Here is a 27409-nt window from a genome sequence, read left to right on the forward strand (position 1 = left end):
AGGAAAGTAGCTATTGCTGGTCCTAAAAGTAGCTAGAAGTCGCTAAATTACGTCATCACATCATTTTCATAATTGGCCAAGTGGATGTAATTGTGATTGACGCTGTAGGAGAGAGGAATAACGTCTCGGGAGAGACAAAAAGTGAGTAAAAAACACCCGAAGTATGTTTAGAACTACAATTGAACTTTCTTCTGTCGATTCTTGTCTTTTTTCTGAATACTCACTAAATATAGCGACAAAGTCGCTAAGTTGGCAACACTGGTGAGAGGTGGGTAGCGAGATATCAGTAATCAATGGTAATCACATACTATTTCTTCGTAACTATGATAATTCGAGAACAGTACATTTTTCATTTGGGTCTCGAGATGAATAAACTCAAGAACCTCTGACATGAATTCTTAAACTATGATTTGGGACCCAAAGCGGTTATTAACATGTCATAGGTGGGTCGCGAGATATGAGTGAACATTCAGAATCATATACTATTTCTTCATAATGTTGGTCGTTCGAGGACACTGCATTTCTCATTTGGCTCTGGAGCTTAAAAATTGTAAAAACGTTTGAAACAGCAGATGAATCATTTCGTGTAAGTAATTAACCTACAATATGGTGGGGAACTTTGTCAAACGGCAGAGTTGCTGAGTTTCTTAGCTTGCATAGTAAGTCTTAACTCATTCAAAAAACAACCCTTCTAAAATTACATTGCAGTGCCGTGACCCGGATTCGAACCGGGGTTGCTGCGACCACAACGCAGAGTACTAACCACTATACGATCACGGCCAGCTACAAGAGCTGGCTTTGTAAAGCCTACATAGGCTGTGAAAGTGATGTGCACAAGCTGACTAAACTCTTTTCATTTTGGTCTCGATAATGAATAAACTGAAGAAACAGTGGAGCTTTACACAGTTGGTAGGTTTTTTCTCATTCAAAAAGTGCCCTTTTTCCGTGACCATTGGAATATCTCAATTGCATCCTCCTCACGTCATCTCTAATTCTCTAAACCCATTGGTGAGAAAACCTGAGTGCCCTCCCCTCTGACCTTCTCCACCAATGTGAACAATAAAAAGGTACTGCTGAGATTTGAACTCAGGATCTCCTGTTTACTAGACAGGCACTTTAACCAACTAAGCCACAGCACCCATAAAAGTCGTATATGTTGCAGATGTGAACACCCACACCTATTTGAATCAAACCAGTCTCATTAATTTAACCCACATCTCTGTATAGCAAAATCACATCACAAAAGAGATGTCTTTTACTAATATCGGAAACGATACAGACACCTTCAATTGTCTAGCAACAGGGTTTCTTAAGCTACGTTTTGGGACGCAAAGTGGGCCTGAGCATGTGAGAGGCAGTGTTGCCAAATCCTCAGGAAGGAAAGTAGCTATTGCTGGTCCTAAAAGTAGCTAGAAGTCGCTAAATTACGTCATCACATCATTTTCATAATTGGCCAAGTGGATGTAATTGTGATTGACGCTGTAGGAGAGAGGAATAACGTCTCGGGAGAGACAAAAAGTGAGTAAAAAACACCCTAAGTATGTTTAGAACTACAATTGAACTTTCTTCTGTCGATTCTTGTCTTTTTTCTGAATACTCACTAAATATAGCGACAAAGTCGCTAAGTTGGCAACACTGGTGAGAGGTGGTAGCGAGATATCAGTAATCAATGGTAATCACATACTATTTCCTCGTAACTATGATCATTCGAGAACAGTACATTTTTCATTTGGGTCTCGAGATGAATAAACTCAAGAACCTCTGACATGAATTCTTAAACTATGATTTGGGACACAAAGCGGTTATTAACATGTCATAGGTGGGTCGCGAGATATGAGTGAACATTCAGAATCATATACTATTTCTTCATAATGTTGGTCGTTCGAGGACACTGCATTTCTCATTTGGCTCTGGAGCTTAAAAATGGTAAAAACGTCTGAAACAGCAGATGAATCATTTCGTGTAAGTAATTAACCTACAATATGGTGGGGAACTTTGTCAAACGGCAGAGTTGCTGAGTTTCTTAGCTTGCATAGTAAGTCTTAACTCATTCAAAAAACAACCCTTCTAAAATTACATTGCAGTGCCGTGACCCGGATTCGAACCGGGGTTGCTGCGACCACAACGCAGAGTACTAACCACTATACGATCACGGCCGGCTACAAGAGCTGGCTTTGTAAAGCCTACATAGGCTGTGAAAGTGATGTGCACAAGCTGGCTAAACTCATTTCATTTTGGTCTCGATAATGAATAAACTGAAGAAACAGTGGAGCTTTACGCAGTCGGTAGGTTTTTTCTCATTCAAAAAGTGCCCTTTTTCCGTGACATTGGAATATCTCAATTGCATCCTCCTCACGTCATCTCTAATTCTCTAAACCCATTGGTGAGAAAACCTGAGTGCCCTCCCCTCTGACCTTCTCCACCAATGTGAACAATAAAAAGGTACTGCTGAGATTTGAACTCAGGATCTCCTGTTTACTAGACAGGCACTTTAACCAACTAAGCCACAGCACCCATAAAAGTGATATATGTTGCAGATGTGAACACCCACACCTATTTGAATCAAACCAGTCTCATTAATTTAACCCACATCTCTGTATAGCAAAATCACATCACAAAGAGATGTCTTTTAGTAATATTGGAAACGATACAGACACCTTCAATTGTCTAGCAACAGGGTTTCTTAAGCTACGTTTTGGGACGCAAAGTGGGCCTGAGCATGTGAGAGGCAGTGTTGCCAAATCCTCAGGAAGGAAAGTAGCTATTGCTGGTCCTAAAAGTAGCTAGAAGTCGCTAAATGACGTCATCACATCATTTTCATAATTGGCCAAGTGGATGTAATTGTGATTGACGCTGTAGGAGAGAGGAATAACGTCTCGGGAGAGACAAAAATTGAGTAAAAAACACCCTAAGTATGTTTAGAACTACAATTGAACTTTCTTCTGTCGATTCTTGTCTTTTTTCTGAATACTCACTAAATATAGCGACAAAGTCGCTAAGTTGGCAACACTGGTGAGAGGTGGGTAGCGAGATATCAGTAATCAATGGTAATCACATACTATTTCTTCGTAACTATGATCATTCGAGAACAGTACATTTTTCATTTGGGTCTCGAGATGAATAAACTCAAGAACCTCTGACATTAATTCTTAAACTATGATTTGGGACCCAAAGCGGTTATTAACATGTCATAGGTGGGGTCGCGAGATATGAGTGAACATTCAGAATCATATACTATTTCTTCATAATGTTGGTCGTTCGAGGACACTGCATTTCTCATTTGGCTCTGGAGCTTAAAAATGGTAAAAACGTCTGAAACAGCAGATGAATCATTTCGTGTAAGTAATTAACCTACGATATGGTGGGGAAGTTTGTCAAACGGCAGAGTTGCTGAGTTTCTTAGAGACTTCTTAGTAAGTCTTAACTCATTCAAAAAACAACCCTTCTAAAATTACATTACAGTGCCGTGACCCGGATTCGAACCGGGGTTGCTGCGACCACAACGCAGAGTACTAGCCACTATACGATCACGGCCGGCTACAAGAGCTGGCTTTGTAAAGCCTACATAGGCTGTGAAAGTGATGTGCACAAGCTGGCTAAACTCTTTTCATTTTGGTCTCGATAATGAATAAACTGAAGAAACAGTGGAGCTTTACGCAGTCGGTAGGTTTTTTCTCATTCAAAAGTGCCCTTTTTCCGTGACATTGGAATATCTCAATTGCATCCTCCTCACGTCATCTCTAATTCTCTAAACCCATTGGTGAGAAAACCTGAGTGCCCTCCCCTCTGACCTTCTCCACCAATGTGAACAATAAAAAGGTACTGCTGAGATTTGAACTCAGGATCTCCTGTTTACTAGACAGGCACTTTAACCAACTAAGCCACAGCACCCATAAAAGTCATATATGTTGCAGATGTGAACACCCACACCTATTTGAATCAATCCAGTCTCATTAATTTCACCCACATCTCTGTCTAGCAAAATCACATCACAAAAGAGATGTATTTTAGTAATATTGGAAACGATACAGACACCTTCAATTGTCTAGCAACAGGGTTTCTTAAGCTACGTTTTGGGACGCAAAGTGGGCCTGAGCATGTGAGAGGCAGTGTTGCAAATCCTCAGGAAGGAAAGTAGCTATTGCTGGTCCTAAAAGTAGCTAGAAGTCGCTAAATGACGTCATCACATAATTTTCATAATTGGCCAAGTGGATGTAATTGTGATTGACGCTGTAGGAGATAGGAATAACGTCTCGGGAGAGACAAAAAGTGAGTAAAAAACACCCGAAGTATGTTTAGAACTACAATTGAACTTTCTTCTGTCGATTCTTGTCTTTTTTCTGTATACTCCACTAAATATAGCGACAAAGTCGCTAAGTTGGCAACACTGGTGAGAGGTGGGTAGCGAGATATCAGTAATCAATGGTAATCACATACTATTTCTTCGTACCTATGATCATTCGAGAACAGTACATTTTTCATTTGGGTCTCGAGATGAATAAACTCAAGAACCTCTGACATGAATTCTTAAACTATGATTTGGGACCCAAAGCGGTTATTAACATGTCATAGGTGGGTCGCGAGATATGAGTGAACATTCAGAATCATATACTATTTCTTCATAATGTTGGTCGTTCGAGGACACTGCATTTCTCATTTGGCTCTGGAGCTTAAACATTTTTTAAACTTTTGAAACAGCAGATGAATCATTTCGTGTAAGTAATTAACCTACAATATGGTGGGGAACTTTGTCAAACGGCAGAGTTGCTGAGTTTCTTAGCTTGCATAGAAAGTCTTAACTCATTCAAAAAACAACCCTTCTAAAATTACATTGTAGTGCCGTGACCCGGATTCGAACCGGGGTTGCTGCGACCACAACGCAGAGTACTAACCACTATACGATCACGGCCAGCTACAAGAGCTGGCTTTGTAAAGCCTACATAGGCTGTGAAAGTGATGTGCACAAGCTGACTAAACTCTTTTCATTTTGGTCTCGATAATGAATAAACTGAAGAAACAGTGGAGCTTTACACAGTCGGTAGGTTTTTTCTCATTCAAAAAGTGCCCTTTTTTCCGTGACATTGGAATATCTCAATTGCATCCTCCTCACGTCATCTCTAATTCTCTAAACCCATTGGTGAGAAAACCTGAGTGCCCTCCCCTCTGACCTTCTCCACCAATGTGAACAATAAAAAGGTACTGCTGAGATTTGAACTCAGGATCTCCTGTTTACTAGACAGGCACTTTAACCAACTAAGCCACAGCACCCATAAAAGTCATATATGTTGCAGATGTGAACACCCACACCTATTTGAATCAAACCAGTCTCATTAATTTAACCCACATCTCTGTATAGCAAAATCACATCACAAAAGAGATGTCTTTTACTAATATCGGAAACGATACAGACACCTTCAATTGTCTAGCAACAGGGTTTCTTAAGCTACGTTTTGGGACGCAAAGTGGGCCTGAGCATGTGAGAGGCAGTGTTGCCAAATCCTCAGGAAGGAAAGTAGCTATTGCTGGTCCTAAAAGTAGCTAGAAGTCGCTAAATGACGTCATCACATCATTTTCATAATTGGCCAAGTGGATGTAATTGTGATTGACGCTGTAGGAGAGAGGAATAACGTCTCGGGAGAGACAAAAATTGAGTAAAAAACACCCTAAGTATGTTTAGAACTACAATTGAACTTTCTTCTGTCGATTCTTGTCTTTTTTCTGAATACTCACTAAATATAGCGACAAAGTCGCTAAGTTGGCAACACTGGTGAGAGGTGGGTAGCGAGATATCAGTAATCAATGGTAATCACATACTATTTCTTCGTAACTATGATCATTCGAGAACAGTACATTTTTCATTTGGGTCTCGAGATGAATAAACTCAAGAACCTCTGACATGAATTCTTAAACTATGATTTGGGACCCAAAGCGGTTATTAACATGTCATAGGTGGGTCGCGAGATATGAGTGAACATTCAGAATCATATACTATTTCTTCATAATGTTGGTCGTTCGAGGACACTGCATTTCTCATTTGGCTCTGGAGCTTAAAAATTTAAAAACTTTTGAAACAGCAGATGAATCATTTCGTGTAAGTAATTAACCTACAATATGGTGGGGAACTTTGTCAAACGGCAGAGTTGCTGAGTTTCTTAGCTTGCATAGTAAGTCTTAACTCATTCAAAAAACAACCCTTCTAAAATTACATTGCAGTGCCGTGACCCGGATTCGAACCGGGGTTGCTGCGACCACAACGCAGAGTACTAACCACTATACGATCACGGCCAGCTACAAGAGCTGGCTTTGTAAAGCCTACATAGGCTGTGAAAGTGATGTGCACAAGCTGACTAAACTCTTTTCATTTTTGGTCTCGATAATGAATAAACTGAAGAAACAGTGGAGCTTTACACAGTCGGTAGGTTTTTTCTCATTCAAAAAGTGCCCTTTTTCCGTGACATTGGAATATCTCAATTGCATCCTCCTCACGTCATCTCTAATTCTCTAAACCCATTGGTTGAGAAAACCTGAGTGCCCTCCCCTCTGACCTTCTCCACCAATGTGAACAATAAAAAGGTACTGCTGAGATTTGAACTCAGGATCTCCTGTTTACTAGACAGGCACTTTAACCAACTAAGCCACAGCACCCATAAAAGTCATATATGTTTGCAGATGTGAACACCCACACCTATTTGAATCAAACCAGTCTCATTAATTTAACCCACATCTCTGTATAGCAAAATCACATCACAAAAGAGATGTCTTTTACTAATATCGGAAACGATACAGACACCTTCAATTGTCTAGCAACAGGGTTTCTTAAGCTACGTTTTGGGACGCAAAGTGGGCCTGAGCATGTGAGAGGCAGTGTTGCCAAATCCTCAGGAAGGAAAGTAGCTATTGCTGGTCCTAAAGTAGCTAGAAGTCGCTAAATGACGTCATCAACATCATTTTCATAATTGGCCAAGTGGATGTAATTGTGATTGACGCTGTAGGAGAGAGGAATAACGTCTCGGGAGAGACAAAAAGTGAGTAAAAAACACCCTAAGTATGTTTAGAAACTACAATTGAACTTTCTTCTGTCGATTCTTGTCCTTTTTCTGAATACTCACTAAATATAGCGACAAAGTCGCTAAGTTGGCAACACTGGTGAGAGGTGGGTAGCGAGATATCAGTAATCAATGGTAATCACATACTATTCTTTGTAACTATGATCATTCGAGAACAGTACATTTTTCATTTGGGTCTCGAGATGAATAAACTCAAGAACCTCTGACATTAATTCTTAAACTATGATTTGGGACCCAAAGCGGTTATTAACATGTCATAGGTGGGTCGCGAGATATGAGTGAACATTCAGAATCATATACTATTTCTTCATAATGTTGGTCGTTCGAGGACACTGCATTTCTCATTTGGCTCTGGAGCTTAAAAATTTTAAAAACTTTTGAAACAGCAGATGAATCATTTCGTGTAAGTAATTAACCTACAATATGGTGGGGAACTTTGTCAAACGGCAGAGTTGCTGAGTTTCTTAGCTTGCATAGTAAGTCTTAACTCATTCAAAAACAACCCTTCTAAAATTACATTGCAGTGCCGTGACCCGGATTCGAACCGGGGTTGCTGCGACCACAACGCAGAGTACTAACCACTATACGATCACGGCCAGCTACAAGAGCTGCTTTGTAAAGCCTACATAGGCTGTGAAAGTGATGTGCACAAGCTGACTAAACTCTTTCCATTTTGGTCTCGATAATGAATAAACTGAAGAAACAGTGGAGCTTTACACAGTCGGTAGGTTTTTTCTCATTCAAAAAGTGCCCTTTTTCCGTGACATTGGAATATCTCAATTGCATCCTCCTCACGTCATCTCTAATTCTCTAAAACCCATTGGTGAGAAAACCTGAGTGCCCTCCCCTCTGACCTTCTCCACCAATGTGAACAATAAAAGGTACTGCTGAGATTTGAACTCAGGATCTCCTGTTTACTAGACAGGCACTTTAACCAACTAAGCCACAGCACCCATAAAAGTCATATATGTTGCAGATGTGAACACCCACACCTATTTGAATCAAACCAGTCTCATTAATTTAACCCACGTCTCTGTATAGCAAAATCACATCACAAAAGAGATGTCTTTTACTAATATCGGAAACGATACAGACACCTTCAATTGTCTAGCAACAGGGTTTCTTAGCTACGTTTTGGGACGCAAAGTGGGCCTGAGCATGTGAGAGGCAGTGTTGCCAAATCCTCAGGAAGGAAAGTAGCTATTGCTGGTCCTAAAAGTAGCTAGAAGTCGCTAAATGACGTCATCACATCATTTTCATAATTGGCCAAGTGGATGTAATTGTGATTGACGCTGTAGGAGAGAGGAATAACGTCTCGGGAGAGACAAAAAGTGAGTAAAAAACACCCTAAGTATGTTTAGAACTACAATTGAACTTTCTTCTGTCGATTCTTGTCTTTTTTCTGAATACTCACTAAATATAGCGACAAAGTCGCTAAGTTGGCAACACTGGTGAGAGGTGGGTAGCGAGATATCAGTAATCAATGGTAATCACATACTATTTCTTCGTAACTATGATCATTCGAGAACAGTACATTTTTCATTTGGGTCTCGAGATGAATAAACTCAAGAACCTCTGACATGAATTCTTAAACTATGATTTGGGACCCAAAGCGGTTATTAACATGTCATAGGTGGGTCGCGAGATATGAGTGAACATTCAGAATCATATACTATTTCTTCATAATGTTGGTCGTTCGAGGACACTGCATTTCTCATTTGGCTCTGGAGCTTAAAATTTTAAAAACTTTTGAAACAGCAGATGAATCATTTCGTGTAAGTAATTAACCTACAATATGGTGGGGAACTTTGTCAAACGGCAGAGTTGCTGAGTTTCTTAGCTTGCATAGTAAGTCTTAAACTCATTCAAAAAACAACCCTTCTAAAATTACATTGCATTGCCGTGACCCGGATTCGAACCGGGGTTGCTGCGACCACAACGCAGAGTACTAACCACTATACGATCACGGCCAGCTACTAGAGCTGGCTTTGTAAAGCCTACATAGGCTGTGAAAGTGATGTGCACAAGCTGACTAAACTCTTTTCATTTTGGTCTCGATAATGAATAAACTGAAGAAACAGTGGAGCTTTACACAGTTGGTAGGTTTTTTCTCATTCAAAAAGTGCCCTTTTTCCGTGACATTGGAATATCTCAATTGCATCCTCCTCACGTCATCTCTAATTCTCTAAACCCATTGGTGAGAAAACCTGAGTGCCCTCCCCTCTGACCTTCTCCACCAATGTGAACAATAAAAAGGTACTGCTGAGATTTGAACTCAGGATCTCCTGTTTACTAGACAGGCACTTTAACCAACTAAGCCACAGCACCCATAAAAGTCGTATATGTTGCAGATGTGAACACCCACACCTATTTGAATCAAACCAGTCTCATTAATTTAACCCACATCTCTGTATAGCAAAATCACATCACAAAAGAGATGTCTTTTACTAATATCGGAAACGATACAGACACCTTCAATTGTCTAGCAACAGGGTTTCTTAAGCTACGTTTTGGGACGCAAAGTGGGCCTGAGCATGTGAGAGGCAGTGTTGCCAAATCCTCAGGAAGGAAAGTAGCTATTGCTGGTCCTAAAAGTAGCTAGAAGTCGCTAAATTACGTCATCACATCATTTTCATAATTGGCCAAGTGGATGTAATTGTGATTGACGCTGTAGGAGAGAGGAATAACGTCTCGGGAGAGACAAAAAGTGAGTAAAAAACACCCTAAGTATGTTTAGAACTACAATTGAACTTTCTTCTGTCGATTCTTGTCTTTTTTCTGAATACTCACTAAATATAGCGACAAAGTCGCTAAGTTGGCAACACTGGTGAGAGGTGGGTAGCGAGATATCAGTAATCAATGGTAATCACATACTATTTCTTCGTAACTATGATCATTCGAGAACAGTACATTTTTCATTTGGGTCTCGAGATGAATAAACTCAAGAACCTCTGACATGAATTCTTAAACTATGATTTGGGACCAAAGCGGTTATTAACATGTCATAGGTGGGTCGCGAGATATGAGTGAACATTCAGAATCATATACTATTTCTTCATAATGTTGGTCGTTCGAGGACACTGCATTTCTCATTTGGCTCTGGAGCTTAAAAATGGTAAAAACGTCTGAAACAGCAGATGAATCATTTCGTGTAAGTAATTAACCTACAATATGGTGGGGAACTTTGTCAAACGGCAGAGTTGCTGAGTTTCTTAGCTTGCATAGTAAGTCTTAACTCATTCAAAAAACAACCCTTCTAAAATTACATTGCAGTGCCGTGACCCGGATTCGAACCGGGGTTGCTGCGACCACAACGCAGAGTACTAACCACTATACGATCACGGCCGGCTACAAGAGCTGGCTTTGTAAAGCCTACATAGGCTGTGAAAGTGATGTGCACAAGCTGACTAAACTCTTTTCATTTTGGTCTCGATAATGAATAAACTGAAGAAACAGTGGAGCTTTACACAGTCGGTAGGTTTTTTCTCATTCAAAAAGTGCCCTTTTTCCGTGACATTGGAATATCTCAATTGCATCCTCCTCACGTCATCTCTAATTCTCTAAACCCATTGGTGAGAAAACCTGAGTGCCCTCCCCTCTGACCTTCTCCACCAATGTGAACAATAAAAAGGTACTGCTGAGATTTGAACTCAGGATCTCCTGTTTACTAGACAGGCACTTTAACCAACTAAGCCACAGCACCCATAAACGTCATATTTGTTGCAGATGTGAACACCCACACCTATTTGAATCAAACCAGTCTCATTAATTTAACCCACATCTCTGTCTAGCAAAATCACATCACAAAAGAGATGTCTTTTACTAATATCGGAAACGATACAGACACCTTCAATTGTCTAGCAACAGGGTTTCTTAAGCTACGTTTTGGGACGCAAAGTGGGCCTGAGCATGTGAGAGGCAGTGTTGCCAAATCCTCAGGAAGGAAAGTAGCTATTGCTGGTCCTAAAAGTAGCTAGAAGTCGCTAAATGACGTCATCACATCATTTTCATAATTGGCCAAGTGGATGTAATTGTGATTGACGCTGTAGGAGAGAGGAATAACGTCTCGGGAGAGACAAAAAGTGAGTAAAAAACACCCTAAGTATGTTTAGAACTACAATTGAACTTTCTTCTGTCGATTCTTGTCTTTTTTCTGAATACTCACTAAATATAGCGACAAAGTCGCTAAGTTGGCAACACTGGTGAGAGGTGGGTAGCGAGATATCAGTAATCAATGGTAATCACATACTATTTCTTCGTAACTATGATCATTCGAGAACAGTACATTTTTCATTTGGGTCTCGAGATGAATAAACTCAAGAACCTCTGACATGAATTCTTAAACTATGATTTGGGACCCAAAGCGGTTATTAACATGTCATAGGTGGGTCGCGAGATATGAGTGAACATTCAGAATCATATACTATTTCTTCATAATGTTGGTCGTTCGAGGACACTGCATTTCTCATTTGGCTCTGGAGCTTAAAAATTTTAAAAACGTTTGAAACAGCAGATGAATCATTTCGTGTAAGTAATTAACCTACAATATGGTGGGGAACTTTGTCAAACGGCAGAGTTGCTGAGTTTCTTAGCTTGCATAGTAAGTCTTAACTCATTCAAAAAACAACCCTTCTAAAATTACATTGCAGTGCCGTGACCCGGATTCGAACCGGGGTTGCTGCGACCACAACGCAGAGTACTAACCACTATACGATCACGGCCAGCTACAAGAGCTGGCTTTGTAAAGCCTACATAGGCTGTGAAAGTGATGTGCACAAGCTGACTAAACTCTTTTCATTTTGGTCTCGATAATGAATAAACTGAAGAAACAGTGGAGCTTTACACAGTCGGTAGGTTTTTTCTCATTCAAAAAGTGCCCTTTTTCCGTGACATTGGAATATCTCAATTGCATCCTCCTCACGTCATCTCTAATTCTCTAAACCCATTGGTGAGAAAACCTGAGTGCCCTCCCCTCTGACCTTCTCCACCAATGTGAACAATAAAAAGGTACTGCTGAGATTTGAACTCAGGATCTCCTGTTTACTAGACAGGCACTTTAACCAACTAAGCCACAGCACCCATAAAAGTCATATATGTTGCAGATGTGAACACCCACACCTATTTGAATCAAACCAGTCTCATTAATTTAACCCACATCTCTGTATAGCAAAATCACATCACAAAAGAGATGTCTTTTACTAATATCGGAAACGATACAGACACCTTCAATTGTCTAGCAACAGGGTTTCTTAAGCTACGTTTTGGGACGCAAAGTGGGCCTGAGCATGTGAGAGGCAGTGTTGCCAAATCCTCAGGAAGGAAAGTAGCTATTGCTGGTCCTAAAAGTAGCTAGAAGTCGCTAAATGACGTCATCACATCATTTTCATAATTGGCCAAGTGGATGTAATTGTGATTGACGCTGTAGGAGAGAGGAATAACGTCTCGGGAGAGACAAAAAGTGAGTAAAAAACACCCTAAGTATGTTTAGAACTACAATTGAACTTTCTTCTGTCGATTCTTGTCTTTTTTCTGAATACTCACTAAATATAGCGACAAAGTCGCTAAGTTGGCAACACTGGTGAGAGGTGGGTAGCGAGATATCAGTAATCAATGGTAATCACATACTATTTCTTCGTAACTATGATCATTCGAGAACAGTACATTTTTCATTTGGGTCTCGAGATGAATAAACTCAAGAACCTCTGACATGAATTCTTAAACTATGATTTGGGACCCAAAGCGGTTATTAACATGTCATAGGTGGGTCGCGAGATATGAGTGAACATTCAGAATCATATACTATTTCTTCATAATGTTGGTCGTTCGAGGACACTGCATTTCTCATTTGGCTCTGGAGCTTAAAAATGGTAAAAACGTCTGAAACAGCAGATGAATCATTTCGTGTAAGTAATTAACCTACAATATGGTGGGGAACTTTGTCAAACGGCAGAGTTGCTGAGTTTCTTAGCTTGCATAGTAAGTCTTAACTCATTCAAAAAACAACCCTTCTAAAATTACATTGCAGTGCCGTGACCCGGATTCGAACCGGGGTTGCTGCGACCACAACGCAGAGTACTAACCACTATACGATCACGGCCGGCTACAAGAGCTGGCTTTGTAAAGCCTACATAGGCTGTGAAAGTGATGTGCACAAGCTGGCTAAACTCATTTCATTTTGGTCTCGATAATGAATAAACTGAAGAAACAGTGGAGCTTTACACAGTCGGTAGGTTTTTTCTCATTCAAAAAGTGCCCTTTTTCCGTGACATTGGAATATCTCAATTGCATCCTCCTCACGTCATCTCTAATTCTCTAAACCCATTGGTGAGAAAACCTGAGTGCCCTCCCCTCTGACCTTCTCCACCAATGTGAACAATAAAAAGGTACTGCTGAGATTTGAACTCAGGATCTCCTGTTTACTAGACAGGCACTTTAACCAACTAAGCCACAGCACCCATAAAAGTGATATATGTTGCAGATGTGAACACCCACACCTATTTGAATCAAACCAGTCTCATTAATTTAACCCACATCTCTGTATAGCAAAATCACATCACAAAAGAGATGTCTTTTAGTAATATTGGAAACGATACAGACACCTTCAATTGTCTAGCAACAGGGTTTCTTAAGCTACGTTTTGGGACGCAAAGTGGGCCTGAGCATGTGAGAGGCAGTGTTGCCAAATCCTCAGGAAGGAAAGTAGCTATTGCTGGTCCTAAAAGTAGCTAGAAGTCGCTAAATGACGTCATCACATCATTTTCATAATTGGCCAAGTGGATGTAATTGTGATTGACGCTGTAGGAGAGAGGAATAACGTCTCGGGAGAGACAAAAATTGAGTAAAAAACACCCTAAGTATGTTTAGAACTACAATTGAACTTTCTTCTGTCGATTCTTGTCTTTTTTCTGAATACTCACTAAATATAGCGACAAAGTCGCTAAGTTGGCAACACTGGTGAGAGGTGGGTAGCGAGATATCAGTAATCAATGGTAATCACATACTATTTCTTCGTAACTATGATCATTCGAGAACAGTACATTTTTCATTTGGGTCTCGAGATGAATAAACTCAAGAACCTCTGACATGAATTCTTAAACTATGATTTGGGACCCAAAGCGGTTATTAACATGTCATAGGTGGGTCGCGAGATATGAGTGAACATTCAGAATCATATACTATTTCTTCATAATGTTGGTCGTTCGAGGACACTGCATTTCTCATTTGGCTCTGGAGCTTAAAAATGGTAAAAACGTCTGAAACAGCAGATGAATCATTTCGTGTAAGTAATTAACCTACGATATGGTGGGGAACTTTGTCAAACGGCAGAGTTGCTGAGTTTCTTAGCTTCATAGTAAGTCTTAACTCATTCAAAAAACAACCCTTCTAAAATTACATTGCAGTGCCGTGACCCGGATTCGAACCGGGGTTGCTGCGACCACAACGCAGAGTACTAACCACTATACGATCACGGCCGGCTACAAGAGCTGGCTTTGTAAAGCCTACATAGGCTGTGAAAGTGATGTGCACAAGCTGGCTAAACTCTTTTCATTTTGGTCTCGATAATGAATAAACTGAAGAAACAGTGGAGCTTTACACAGTCGGTAGGTTTTTTCTCATTCAAAAAGTGCCCTTTTTCCGTGACATTGGAATATCTCAATTGCATCCTCCTCACGTCATCTCTAATTCTCTAAACCCATTGGTGAGAAAACCTGAGTGCCCTCCCCTCTGACCTTCTCCACCAATGTGAACAATAAAAAGGTACTGCTGAGATTTGAACTCAGGATCTCCTGTTTACTAGACAGGCACTTTAACCAACTAAGCCACAGCACCCATAAAAGTCATATATGTTGCAGATGTGAACACCCACACCTATTTGAATCAAACCAGTCTCATTAATTTCACCCACATCTCTGTCTAGCAAAATCACATCACAAAAGAGATGTCTTTTACTAATATTGGAAACGATACAGACACCTTCAATTGTCTAGCAACAGGGTTTCTTAAGCTACGTTTTGGGACGCAAAGTGGGCCTGAGCATGTGAGAGGCAGTGTTGCCAAATCCTCAGGAAGGAAAGTAGCTATTGCTGGTCCTAAAAGTAGCTAGAAGTCGCTAAATGACGTCATCACATAATTTTCATAATTGGCCAAGTGGATGTAATTGTGATTGACGCTGTAGGAGAGAGGAATAACGTCTCGGGAGAGACAAAAAGTGAGTAAAAAACACCCGAAGTATGTTTAGAACTACAATTGAACTTTCTTCTGTCGATTCTTGTCTTTTTTCTGAATACTCACTAAATATAGCGACAAAGTCGCTAAGTTGGCAACACTGGTGAGAGGTGGGTAGCGAGATATCAGTAATCAATGGTAATCACATACTATTTCTTCGTAACTATGATCATTCGAGAACAGTACATTTTTCATTTGGGTCTCGAGATGAATAAACTCAAGAACCTCTGACATGAATTCTTAAACTATGATTTGGGACCCAAAGCGGTTATTAACATGTCATAGGTGGGTCGCGAGATATGAGTGAACATTCAGAATCATACACTATTTCTTCATAATGTTGGTCGTTCGAGGACACTGCATTTCTCATTTGGCTCTCGAGCTTAAAAATGGTAAAAACGTCTGAAACAGCAGATGAATCATTTCGTGTAAGTAATTAACCTACAATATGGTGGGGAACTTTGTCAAACGGCAGAGTTGCTGAGTTTCTTAGAGACTTCTTAGTAAGTCTTAACTCATTCAAAAAACAACCCTTCTAAAATTACATTGCAGTGCCGTGACCCGGATTCGAACCGGGGTTGCTGCGACCACAACGCAGAGTACTAACCACTATACGATCACGGCCGGCTACAAGAGCTGGCTTTGTAAAGCCTACATAGGCTGTGAAAGTGATGTGCACAAGCTGGCTAAACTCTTTTCATTTTGGTCTCGATAATGAATAAACTGAAGAAACAGTGGAGCTTTACGCAGTCGGTAGGTTTTTTCTCATTCAAAAAGTGCCCTTTTTCCGTGACATTGGAATATCTCAATTGCATCCTCCTCACGTCATCTCTAATTCTCTAAACCCATTGGTGAGAAAACCTGAGTGCCCTCCCCTCTGACCTTCTCCACCAATGTGAACAATAAAAAGGTACTGCTGAGATTTGAACTCAGGATCTCCTGTTTACTAGACAGGCACTTTAACCAACTAAGCCACAGCACCCATAAAAGTCATATATGTTGCAGATGTGAACACCCACACCTATTTGAATCAAACCAGTCTCATTAATTTAACCCACATCTCTGTCTAGCAAAATCACATCACAAAAGAGATGTCTTTTACTAATATTGGAAACGATACAGACACCTTCAATTGTCTAGCAACAGGGTTTCTTAAGCTACGTTTTGGGACGCAAAGTGGGCCTGAGCATGTGAGAGGCAGTGTTGCCAAATCCTCAGGAAGGAAAGTAGCTATTGCTGGTCCTAAAAGTAGCTAGAAGTCGCTAAATGACGTCATCACATAATTTTCATAATTGGCCAAGTGGATGTAATTGTGATTGACGCTGTAGGAGAGAGGAATAACGTCTCGGGAGAGACAAAAAGTGAGTAAAAAACACCCAAAGTATGTTTAGAACTACAATTGAACTTTCTTCTGTCGATTCTTGTCTTTTTTCTGTATACTCACTAAATATAGCGACAAAGTCGCTAAGTTGGCAACACTGGTGAGAGGTGGGTAGCGAGATATCAGTAATCAATGGTAATCACATACTATTTCTTCGTAACTATGATCATTCGAGAACAGTACATTTTTCATTTGGGTCTCGAGATGAATAAACTCAAGAACCTCTGACATGAATTCTTAAACTATGATTTGGGACCCAAAGCGGTTATTAACATGTCATAGGTGGGTCGCGAGATATGAGTGAACATTCAGAATCATACACTATTTCTTCATAATGTTGGTCGTTCGAGGACACTGCATTTCTCATTTGGCTCTCGAGCTTAAAAATGGTAAAAACGTCTGAAACAGCAGATGAATCATTTCGTGTAAGTAATTAACCTACAATATGGTGGGGAACTTTGTCAAACGGCAGAGTTGCTGAGTTTCTTAGCTTGCATAGTAAGTCTTAACTCATTCAAAAAACAACCCTTCTAAAATTACATTGCAGTGCCGTGACCCGGATTCGAACCGGGGTTGCTGCGACCACAACGCAGAGTACTAACCACTATACGATCACGGCCGGCTTCAAGAGCTGGCTTTGTAAAGCCTACATAGGCTGTGAAAGTGATGTGCACAAGCTGGCTAAACTCTTTTCATTTTGGTCTCGATAATGAATAAACTGAAGAAACAGTGGAGCTTTACACAGTCGGTAGGTTTTTTCTCATTCAAAAAGTGCCCTTTTTCCGTGACATTGGAATATCTCAATTGCATCCTCCTCACGTCATCTCTAATTCTCTAAACCCATTGGTGAGAAAACCTGAGTGCCCTCCCCTCTGACCTTCTCCACCAATGTGAACAATAAAAAGGTACTGCTGAGATTTGAACTCAGGATCTCCTGTTTACTAGACAGGCACTTTAACCAACTAAGCCACAGCACCCATAAAAGTCATATATGTTGCAGATGTGAACACCCACACCTATTTGAATCAAACCAGTCTCATTAATTTAACCCACATCTCTGTCTAGCAAAATCACATCACAAAAGAGATGTCTTTTACTAATATTGGAAACGATACAGACACCTTCAATTGTCTAGCAACAGGGTTTCTTAAGCTACGTTTTGGGACGCAAAGTGGGCCTGAGCATGTGAGAGGCAGTGTTGCCAAATCCTCAGGAAGGAAAGTAGCTATTGCTGGTCCTAAAAGTAGCTAGAAGTCGCTAAATGACGTCATCACATAATTTTCATAATTGGCCAAGTGGATGTAATTGTGATTGACGCTGTAGGAGAGAGGAATAACGTCTCGGGAGAGACAAAAAGTGAGTAAAAAACACCCTAGGTATGTTTTGAACTAAAATGTAACTTTCTTCTGTCGATTCTTGTCTTTTTTCTGAATACTCACTAAATATAGCGACAAAGTCGCTAAGTTGGCAACACTGGTGAGAGGTGGGTAGCGAGATATCAGTAATCAATGGTAATCACATACTATTTCTTCGTAACTATGATCATTCGAGAACAGTACATTTTTCATTTGGGTCTCGAGATGAATAAACTCAAGAACCTCTGACATGAATTCTTAAACTATGATTTGGGACCCAAAGCGGTTATTAACATGTCATAGGTGGGTCGCGAGATATGAGTGAACATTCAGAATCATATACTATTTCTTCATAATGTTGGTCGTTCGAGGACACTGCATTTCTCATTTGGCTCTCGAGCTTAAAAATGGTAAAAACGTCTGAAACAGCAGATGAATCATTTCGTGTAAGTAATTAACCTACAATATGGTGGGGAACTTTGTCAAACGGCAGAGTTGCTGAGTTTCTTAGCTTGCATAGTAAGTCTTAACTCATTCAAAAAACAACCCTTCTAAAATTACATTGCAGTGCCGTGACCCGGATTCGAACCGGGGTTGCTGCGACCACAACGCAGAGTACTAACCACTATACGATCACGGCCGGCTACAAGAGCTGGCTTTGTAAAGCCTACATAGGCTGTGAAAGTGATGTGCACAAGCTGGCTAAACTCTTTTCATTTTGGTCTCGATAATGAATAAACTGAAGAAACAGTGGAGCTTTACACAGTCGGTAGGTTTTTTCTCATTCAAAAAGTGCCCTTTTTCCGTGACATTGGAATATCTCAATTGCATCCTCCTCACGTCATCTCTAATTCTCTAAACCCATTGGTGAGAAAACCTGAGTGCCCTCCCCTCTGACCTTCTCCACCAATGTGAACAATAAAAAGGTACTGCTGAGATTTGAACTCAGGATCTCCTGTTTACTAGACAGGTACTTTAACCAACTAAGCCACAGCACCCATAAAAGTCATATATGTTGCAGATGTGAACACCCACACCTATTTGAATCAAACCAGTCTCATTAATTTAACCCACATCTCTGTCTAGCAAAATCACATCACAAAAGAGATGTCTTTTACTAATATTGGAAACGATACAGACACCTTCAATTGTCTAGCAACAGGGTTTCTTAAGCTACGTTTTGGGACGCAAAGTGGGCCTGAGCATGTGAGAGGCAGTGTTGCCAAATCCTCAGGAAGGAAAGTAGCTATTGCTGGTCCTAAAAGTAGCTAGAAGTCGCTAAATGACGTCATCACATAATTTTCATAATTGGCCAAGTGGATGTAATTGTGATTGACGCTGTAGGAGAGAGGAATAACGTCTCGGGAGAGACAAAAAGTGAGTAAAAAACACCCTAGGTATGTTTAGAACTAAAATGTAACTTTCTTCTGTCGATTCTTGTCTTTTTTCTGAATACTCACTAAATATAGCGACAAAGTCGCTAAGTTGGCAACACTGGTGAGAGGTGGGTAGCGAGATATCAGTAATCAATGGTAATCACATACTATTTCTTCGTAACTATGATCATTCGAGAACAGTACATTTTTCATTTGGGTCTCGAGATGAATAAACTCAAGAACCTCTGACATGAATTCTTAAACTATGATTTGGGACCCAAAGCGGTTATTAACATGTCATAGGTGGGTCGCGAGATATGAGTGAACATTCAGAATCATACACTATTTCTTCATAATGTTGGTCGTTCGAGGACACTGCATTTCTCATTTGGCTCTCGAGCTTAAAAATGGTAAAAACGTCTGAAACAGCAGATGAATCATTTCGTGTAAGTAATTAACCTACAATATGGTGGGGAACTTTGTCAAACGGCAGAGTTGCTGAGTTTCTTAGCTTGCATAGTAAGTCTTAACTCATTCAAAAAACAACCCTTCTAAAATTACATTGCAGTGCCGTGACCCGGATTCGAACCGGGTTGCTGCGACCACAACGCAGAGTACTAACCACTATACGATCACGGCCGGCTACAAGAGCTGGCTTTGTAAAGCCTACATAGGCTGTGAAAGTGATGTGCACAAGCTGGCTAAACTCTTTTCATTTTGGTCTCGATAATGAATAAACTGAAGAAACAGTGGAGCTTTACACAGTCGGTAGGTTTTTTCTCATTCAAAAAGTGCCCTTTTTCCGTGACATTGGAATATCTCAATTGCATCCTCCTCACGTCATCTCTAATTCTCTAAACCCATTGGTGAGAAAACCTGAGTGCCCTCCCCTCTGACCTTCTCCACCAATGTGAACAATAAAAAGGTACTGCTGAGATTTGAACTCAGGATCTCCTGTTTACTAGACAGGTACTTTAACCAACTAAGCCACAGCACCCATAAAAGTCATATATGTTGCAGATGTGAACACCCACACCTATTTGAATCAAACCAGTCTCATTAATTTAACCCACATCTCTGTCTAGCAAAATCACATCACAAAAGAGATGTCTTTTACTAATATTGGAAACGATACAGACACCTTCAATTGTCTAGCAACAGGGTTTCTTAAGCTACGTTTTGGGACGCAAAGTGGGCCTGAGCATGTGAGAGGCAGTGTTGCCAAATCCTCAGGAAGGAAAGTAGCTATTGCTGGTCCTAAAAGTAGCTAGAAGTCGCTAAATGACGTCATCACATAATTTTCATAATTGGCCAAGTGGATGTAATTGTGATTGACGCTGTAGGAGAGAGGAATAACGTCTCGGGAGAGACAAAAAGTGAGTAAAAAACACCCTAAGTATGTTTAGAACTAAATTGAACTTTCTTCTGTCGATTCTTGTCTTTTTTCTGAATACTCACTAAATATAGCGACAAAGTCGCTAAGTTGGCAACACTGGTGAGAGGTGGGTAGCGAGATATCAGTAATCAATGGTAATCACATACTATTTCTTCGTAACTATGATCATTCGAGAACAGTACATTTTTCATTTGGGTCTCGAGATGAATAAACTCAAGAACCTCTGACATGAATTCTTAAACTATGATTTGGGACCCAAAGCGGTTATTAACATGTCATAGGTGGGTCGCGAGATATGAGTGAACATTCAGAATCATATACTATTTCTTCATAATGTTGCTCGTTCGAGGACACTGCATTTCTCATTTGGCTCTCGAGCTTAAAAATGGTAAAAACGTCTGAAACAGCAGATGAATCATTTCGTGTAAGTAATTAACCTACAATATGGTGGGGAACTTTGTCAAACGGCAGAGTTGCTGAGTTTCTTAGCTTGCATAGTAAGTCTTAACTCATTCAAAAAACAACCCTTCTAAAATTACATTGCAGTGCCGTGACCCGGATTCGAACCGGGGTTGCTGCGACCACAACGCAGAGTACTAACCACTATACGATCACGGCCGGCTACAAGAGCTGGCTTTGTAAAGCCTACATAGGCTGTGAAAGTGATGTGCACAAGCTGGCTAAACTCTTTTCATTTTGGTCTCGATAATGAATAAACTGAAGAAACAGTGGAGCTTTACACAGTCGGTAGGTTTTTTCTCATTCAAAAAGTGCCCTTTTTCCGTGACATTGGAATATCTCAATTGCATCCTCCTCACGTCATCTCTAATTCTCTAAACCCATTGGTGAGAAAACCTGAGTGCCCTCCCCTCTGACCTTCTCCACCAATGTGAACAATAAAAAGGTACTGCTGAAATTTGAACTCAGGATCTCCTGTTTACTAGACAGGCACTTTAACCAACTAAGCCACAGCACCCATAAAAGTCATATATGTTGCAGATGTGAACACCCACACCTATTTGAATCAAACCAGTCTCATTAATTTAACCCACATCTCTGTCTAGCAAAATCACATCACAAAAGAGATGTCTTTTACTAATATTGGAAACGATACAGACACCTTCAATTGTCTAGCAACAGGGTTTCTACTACGTTTTGGGACGCAAAGTGGGCCTGAGCATGTGAGAGGCAGTGTTGCCAAATCCTCAGGAAGGAAAGTAGCTATTGCTGGTCCTAAAAGTAGCTAGAAGTCGCTAAATGACGTCATCACATAATTTTCATAATTGGCCAAGTGGATGTAATTGTGATTGACGCTGTAGGAGAGAGGAATAACGTCTCGGGAGAGACAAAAAGTGAGTAAAAAACACCCTAAGTATGTTTAGAACTACAATTGAACTTTCTTCTGTCGATTCTTGTCTTTTTTCTGAATACTCACTAAATATAGCGACAAAGTCGCTAAGTTGGCAACACTGGTGAGAGGTGGGTAGCGAGATATCAGTAATCAATGGTAATCACATACTATTTCTTCGTAACTATGATCATTCGAGAACAGTACATTTTTCATTTGGGTCTCGAGATGAATAAACTCAAGAACCTCTGACATGAATTCTTAAACTATGATTTGGGACCCAAAGCGGTTATTAACATGTCATAGGTGGGTCGCGAGATATGAGTGAACATTCAGAATCATATACTATTTCTTCATAATGTTGGTCGTTCGAGGACACTGCATTTCTCATTTGGCTCTCGAGCTTAAAATGGTAAAAACGTCTGAAACAGCAGATGAATCATTTCGTGTAAGTAATTAACCTACAATATGGTGGGGAACTTTGTCAAACGGCAGAGTTGCTGAGTTTCTTAGCTTGCATAGTAAGTCTTAACTCATTCAAAAAACAACCCTTCTAAAATTACATTGCAGTGCCGTGACCCGGATTCGAACCGGGGTTGCTGCGACCACAACGCAGAGTACTACTACTACTATACGATCACGGCCGGCTACAAGAGCTGGCTTTGTAAAGCCTACATAGGCTGTGAAAGTGATGTGCACAAGCTGGCTAAACTCTTTTCATTTTGGTCTCGATAATGAATAAACTGAAGAAACAGTGGAGCTTTACACAGTCGGTAGGTTTTTTCTCATTCAAAAAGTGCCCTTTTTCCGTGACATTGGAATATCTCAATTGCATCCTCCTCACGTCATCTCTAATTCTCTAAACCATTGGTGAGAAAACCTGAGTGCCCTCCCCTCTGACCTTCTCCACCAATGTGAACAATAAAAAGGTACTGCTGAATTTGAACTCAGGATCTCCTGTTTACTAGACAGGCACTTTAACCAACTAAGCCACAGCACCCATAAAAGTCATATATGTTGCAGATGTGAACACCCACACCTATTTGAATCAAACCAGTCTCATTAATTTAACCCACATCTCTGTCTAGCAAAATCACATCACAAAAGAGATGTCTTTTACTAATATTGGAAACGATACAGACACCTTCAATTGTCTAGCAACAGGGTTTCTTAAGCTACGTTTTGGGACGCAAAGTGGGCCTGAGCATGTGAGAGGCAGTGTTGCCAAATCCTCAGGAAGGAAAGTAGCTATTGCTGGTCCTAAAAGTAGCTAGAAGTCGCTAAATGACGTCATCACATAATTTTCATAATTGGCCAAGTGGATGTAATTGTGATTGACGCTGTAGGAGAGAGGAATAACGTCTCGGGAGAGACAAAAAGTGAGTAAAAAACACCCTAAGTATGTTTAGAACTACAATTGAACTTTCTTCTGTCGATTCTTGTCTTTTTTCTGAATACTCACTAAATATAGCGACAAAGTCGCTAAGTTGGCAACACTGGTGAGAGGTGGGTAGCGAGATATCAGTAATCAATGGTAATCACATACTATTTCTTCGTAACTATGATCATTCAACAGTACATTTTTCATCAGTCTGGCATTCTCGGATTTATGACTTTCAAACAACTGGGAACTCGGGAAAAAATTGGAAAAACAAGGTTGAATCATAAGACGTCATGATCTTCAGGTCGTAGCTTTAGAAACAGGCCGGATTTACAATCAAGTTGATGATCGTTCATAATGTATTTTCTAGTCGGAGAATGTTTATTCCGACATCCCAGTTTAGGGAATCACTGAAGTCAAGTTTTCACAGTTCCAAGTAACAGTTGTGTTGAGCGGGCCACAAATCATGCTTCTTTGACAGCATGGCCAATGCTGAATGTTTATCATTTTAAAATTGGAAATTACAGTTTTTCCAACTGCTTACACACAAATCTTTTCATGTCACACGATTTTTTAAACTTCACTTCAAAAGTGCAAAACTACACACCAAAAATCCAAAACCATAAGCTATTTCTCAGCCTTTTGACTCAGTGTCAATTGCATTAAAACACTTTTTTCAAAACACTACACACAATTCTCTACCTAAACACCAAAATTAACAGGAAGTGACTTGCTTCCTTTTCAAAACACAACCAATCAGAATGTGCACACTATTCACCGGGTCACACACACAGCTCACATGCGCAAACACTAATAGCTTAACTGATCCTAACCAATCACTGCTTTACTGTAGTTGGCCTATAATAGGTCAAAGGTCAGATTACCTGTTATTGAACAATGGATGCCAACAATGGACAGAGAGCAAAGGAGTGGAGGGAGAGGAAGAGGAAGAAGAGACGAGGGCAAAGAAGAGAAGGAAGGAGAGCCATCTCTGATGAGATTAGGGCAACACTTGTTGATCATGTGATCAACCACGTTTTGACCATGAGAGAGGCTGGCCAACTTGAGTCGAATTTACAGTGGCGTCCATAATTCGAACCTTCAGAAATGAGAACAGGTATGCAACTATCTAATGACTATTTTAGTATTACAGTAATGTACTGTAAAATACGAATGATGCATGGTATTGCATACCCATTTGTAACTCTAAGCCACCATTTACAGCACTGCATGAATGAATGAGGTTGGTTATCATGCTGTACTAAATTTTTTTGTACATTGTTTACAGTTCCTATGCTGAACACATACTGTGTTTCAAATCTGTCCAGAGTGGAAAGGCAAAGACATCATGGAGGACGAGGACGCTTGTTACAGATGTAAAGAGACTGCAATTTATAAATGGTTTTGGCCAACAATGCAATTAGGATTCGAGGGATAAGAGAGCATATCTTGAAATAATGACACCATATTTAACAACATCAATGCTGTAAGCTGTCCACCATACAACGCATCCTCCAACGGCACGAGTGACGATGAAACAACTTTAAAGTGCCATTTGAGAGAAACTCTGACAGAGTCAAGAATATGCGGGGACTTTGTAGAGGCATGTATGCAAGACTAATTCCAGTACTTCAGAATACCATATTTACTCATCTGTATATCCTTTTGTCTGTTACAGAGAGATTGGAGCTGGATGCATGTAATTCGCCAGTAATTTATTTATGTGGATGAGGTTGGCTTCAAACTCACCAAACTACAGGCGCCGGGAAGAAATGTAATAGGACAGAGGGCAATTCAATGTCACTGGACAGCGTGGGGGTAATATAACTATGTGTGCTGCATCACTCAACGGGTTTCCTCAATTCACAATGCCACACTGGTTCCGTACAACACCGGCCATTGCTCATTTTGGATACAATTTACACAATGCTTGTCCCTGATCCAGATCAGGAGTGCTAGATTTGGTTTATGGGTCAATGTTAGTTTTCACCGGGCTTGTTCTGGTCCAAAATGGTTGCCACCATCCACATTTGTATAGTTTATGTACCTACCCCATATTCACATTTCAATCCCATAGAGGAATTCTTCTCAGCCTGGCATGGAAATGTAATGATCGCAACCCATGCCGCATCCGCAGCTCAGGCAATGGAGGACGCATGTGGGGACATAGAGGTTGCTCTGTCCAGGTTGGATACGCCATGCTAGGAGATACTTCCCTCTGTGTTTGCAAGAGAAAACGTTATCTTGTGATGTGGACGAAGTATTGTGGCCAGAACCAGGCCGGAGCACTGGTGACTGCCGCCACCCCCTGCATTTTGAATGAGATGTGAGGCATTTTGCATTTGTGTGTGCAGTTGGAATTTGTGTGTAGAGTTGAAAAAAAGGACATAGTTTGAAAACTTGTTTAAGCAGTTGGAAAAAACTGTAATCCCAGATTTGTGACCACACAGCCACACCACTGAATAGCAGGCTACTCATGCTTTGCAATGCTTGCAGTTAGCACTGTCACTGATTCTTCCATAACACTCATTGTTGAATTTACGATTTCCAACTTGTTGTGTAATGTTTATGTACAATGGGCGATGAGAACCATGCGTTTCATCTATAATTTATCTTCAGGATTAAAAGGATTTGCCAGTAGATTGCCAATTGATTCATGATGATGACTGCTAGCTTGCTAGCTAAGATTTTGAATGTATGATGTTGACATGATCACTCCAATCAAAGCTACTTTACATATAATGTGATTTGACATAATTAATTAGTGGTCATGACCTTGAGCCTTCGGGGATGGGCACTTCTAATGTAACTCTATAGCAGCACAAAGGGGCTAGAACTTTCTAGCTCTACCCTTAGACTTGATGGTGACGTTGTGTTCCCATGAGTGACAGAACACTGTGCAATGACGGGCAACGCTCCGTATTTTCTGAGGCTGCTCACACCACAGGAAGCACTAGCTAGGCTGAAAAACCTACATTTTGGAGCTGCCTTATCATGAAAACAAAAAAAGATACTACCATGTTTTTATGCAGGCTTTATAACTCATATTTTTTACATGTTTGCACAAACTGATATGTGACACGTATTAATTCCAACTAACATGCAAAACAGACAAGCCCCTACCCACCCCCCCCCCCCCCAAAAACGACGATCGCCCCTGGGTGTAAGTAAATATTAAGAAATTGTTCGGTATACCAGGTAGGGCTATTAGGTCGTTTTTGTGCTTCAAAACAGTGAGTTTATAAAGTTCTTCCTCAAGAGAATTGTAGTATTGAAAATGAAAGAGTTGGGAATGTTGTCAATTGTCATATTAATGCTACATGTACTATCAATATAGAATAAAAAAATATCCTGAAAGTTTAAGAACCTCTGGCTAGCAAATTAATCAAATGTATTAAACTACTATGAGTGAAGGACGTGTCAATAGCAGGATTGTAGCTAGTTAGTTAACTTACAGTACTAGAACATGCGGGTGTGTGTACGCATCGCCGCATGTTGATTTGTCCATCCAAACAGGACACGGAGGTGAAATATCAAAACAAAACTCGAAACAACAATAGTAATTTGGGGAGAGGTTGAAAGAGATTAACATTGTTGGCAATTTAGCTAGCTAAATCGGATGTCCTGAAGCGTCTGATGGATGGCAAAATCAACATGCGCGCGACGACGCATGCAAACGCCTGGTCAAGTCAGAATGTTAGCCTTACCAGTAGATTAAACAATGTTTTACTTCAAAATACAGACCATTTGCCAGGACATAGCAATGCTGTGACTCGATTGAAATCGGGTTTGCAGATTACTAACTACTATACGATCACGGCGAGCTACCAGAGCTGATGTAGAGTGAGATACTGGGCTACTCAAACTGCACGTGGACAT

The 27409-nt window shown here is 40.4% G+C and overlaps 28 non-coding genes across 28 annotated transcripts; all 28 read right to left on the reverse strand.

The window, feature by feature from the left end:
* Nucleotides 1–708: 708 nt before the first annotated feature.
* trnah-gug lies at nt 709–780 on the reverse strand. Its single transcript has one exon. It is a non-coding gene; the product is annotated as a tRNA-His (tRNA).
* A 285-nt stretch (nt 781–1065) lies between these two features.
* Nucleotides 1066–1139, reverse strand: trnat-agu. Its single transcript has one exon. It is a non-coding gene; the product is annotated as a tRNA-Thr (tRNA).
* Nucleotides 1140–2084: 945 nt separating this feature from the next.
* trnah-gug lies at nt 2085–2156 on the reverse strand. Its single transcript has one exon. It is a non-coding gene; the product is annotated as a tRNA-His (tRNA).
* A 284-nt stretch (nt 2157–2440) lies between these two features.
* On the reverse strand, nt 2441–2514 carry trnat-agu. Its single transcript has one exon. It is a non-coding gene; the product is annotated as a tRNA-Thr (tRNA).
* A 948-nt stretch (nt 2515–3462) lies between these two features.
* On the reverse strand, nt 3463–3534 carry trnah-gug. Its single transcript has one exon. It is a non-coding gene; the product is annotated as a tRNA-His (tRNA).
* Nucleotides 3535–3817: 283 nt separating this feature from the next.
* trnat-agu lies at nt 3818–3891 on the reverse strand. Its single transcript has one exon. It is a non-coding gene; the product is annotated as a tRNA-Thr (tRNA).
* Nucleotides 3892–4837: 946 nt separating this feature from the next.
* Nucleotides 4838–4909, reverse strand: trnah-gug. Its single transcript has one exon. It is a non-coding gene; the product is annotated as a tRNA-His (tRNA).
* Nucleotides 4910–5194: 285 nt separating this feature from the next.
* trnat-agu lies at nt 5195–5268 on the reverse strand. The gene has a single exon. It is a non-coding gene; the product is annotated as a tRNA-Thr (tRNA).
* Nucleotides 5269–6213: 945 nt separating this feature from the next.
* Nucleotides 6214–6285, reverse strand: trnah-gug. Its single transcript has one exon. It is a non-coding gene; the product is annotated as a tRNA-His (tRNA).
* A 286-nt stretch (nt 6286–6571) lies between these two features.
* Nucleotides 6572–6645, reverse strand: trnat-agu. Its single transcript has one exon. It is a non-coding gene; the product is annotated as a tRNA-Thr (tRNA).
* Nucleotides 6646–7591: 946 nt separating this feature from the next.
* trnah-gug lies at nt 7592–7663 on the reverse strand. Its single transcript has one exon. It is a non-coding gene; the product is annotated as a tRNA-His (tRNA).
* A 283-nt stretch (nt 7664–7946) lies between these two features.
* On the reverse strand, nt 7947–8020 carry trnat-agu. The gene has a single exon. It is a non-coding gene; the product is annotated as a tRNA-Thr (tRNA).
* A 945-nt stretch (nt 8021–8965) lies between these two features.
* Nucleotides 8966–9037, reverse strand: trnah-gug. The gene has a single exon. It is a non-coding gene; the product is annotated as a tRNA-His (tRNA).
* Nucleotides 9038–9321: 284 nt separating this feature from the next.
* trnat-agu lies at nt 9322–9395 on the reverse strand. Its single transcript has one exon. It is a non-coding gene; the product is annotated as a tRNA-Thr (tRNA).
* Nucleotides 9396–10340: 945 nt separating this feature from the next.
* Nucleotides 10341–10412, reverse strand: trnah-gug. Its single transcript has one exon. It is a non-coding gene; the product is annotated as a tRNA-His (tRNA).
* A 284-nt stretch (nt 10413–10696) lies between these two features.
* trnat-agu lies at nt 10697–10770 on the reverse strand. The gene has a single exon. It is a non-coding gene; the product is annotated as a tRNA-Thr (tRNA).
* Nucleotides 10771–11716: 946 nt separating this feature from the next.
* trnah-gug lies at nt 11717–11788 on the reverse strand. Its single transcript has one exon. It is a non-coding gene; the product is annotated as a tRNA-His (tRNA).
* A 284-nt stretch (nt 11789–12072) lies between these two features.
* Nucleotides 12073–12146, reverse strand: trnat-agu. Its single transcript has one exon. It is a non-coding gene; the product is annotated as a tRNA-Thr (tRNA).
* A 946-nt stretch (nt 12147–13092) lies between these two features.
* trnah-gug lies at nt 13093–13164 on the reverse strand. Its single transcript has one exon. It is a non-coding gene; the product is annotated as a tRNA-His (tRNA).
* Nucleotides 13165–13448: 284 nt separating this feature from the next.
* trnat-agu lies at nt 13449–13522 on the reverse strand. The gene has a single exon. It is a non-coding gene; the product is annotated as a tRNA-Thr (tRNA).
* A 945-nt stretch (nt 13523–14467) lies between these two features.
* Nucleotides 14468–14539, reverse strand: trnah-gug. The gene has a single exon. It is a non-coding gene; the product is annotated as a tRNA-His (tRNA).
* A 284-nt stretch (nt 14540–14823) lies between these two features.
* Nucleotides 14824–14897, reverse strand: trnat-agu. Its single transcript has one exon. It is a non-coding gene; the product is annotated as a tRNA-Thr (tRNA).
* A 948-nt stretch (nt 14898–15845) lies between these two features.
* On the reverse strand, nt 15846–15917 carry trnah-gug. The gene has a single exon. It is a non-coding gene; the product is annotated as a tRNA-His (tRNA).
* Nucleotides 15918–16201: 284 nt separating this feature from the next.
* On the reverse strand, nt 16202–16275 carry trnat-agu. The gene has a single exon. It is a non-coding gene; the product is annotated as a tRNA-Thr (tRNA).
* Nucleotides 16276–17221: 946 nt separating this feature from the next.
* Nucleotides 17222–17293, reverse strand: trnah-gug. The gene has a single exon. It is a non-coding gene; the product is annotated as a tRNA-His (tRNA).
* Nucleotides 17294–17577: 284 nt separating this feature from the next.
* On the reverse strand, nt 17578–17651 carry trnat-agu. Its single transcript has one exon. It is a non-coding gene; the product is annotated as a tRNA-Thr (tRNA).
* A 946-nt stretch (nt 17652–18597) lies between these two features.
* trnah-gug lies at nt 18598–18669 on the reverse strand. The gene has a single exon. It is a non-coding gene; the product is annotated as a tRNA-His (tRNA).
* A 2678-nt stretch (nt 18670–21347) lies between these two features.
* Nucleotides 21348–21419, reverse strand: trnah-gug. The gene has a single exon. It is a non-coding gene; the product is annotated as a tRNA-His (tRNA).
* Nucleotides 21420–27409: the final 5990 nt, after the last annotated feature.

This window comes from Oncorhynchus mykiss, unplaced genomic scaffold (assembly GCF_013265735.2).
Source record: "Oncorhynchus mykiss isolate Arlee unplaced genomic scaffold, USDA_OmykA_1.1 un_scaffold_363, whole genome shotgun sequence".
NCBI classification, from domain to species: domain Eukaryota; kingdom Metazoa; phylum Chordata; class Actinopteri; order Salmoniformes; family Salmonidae; genus Oncorhynchus; species Oncorhynchus mykiss.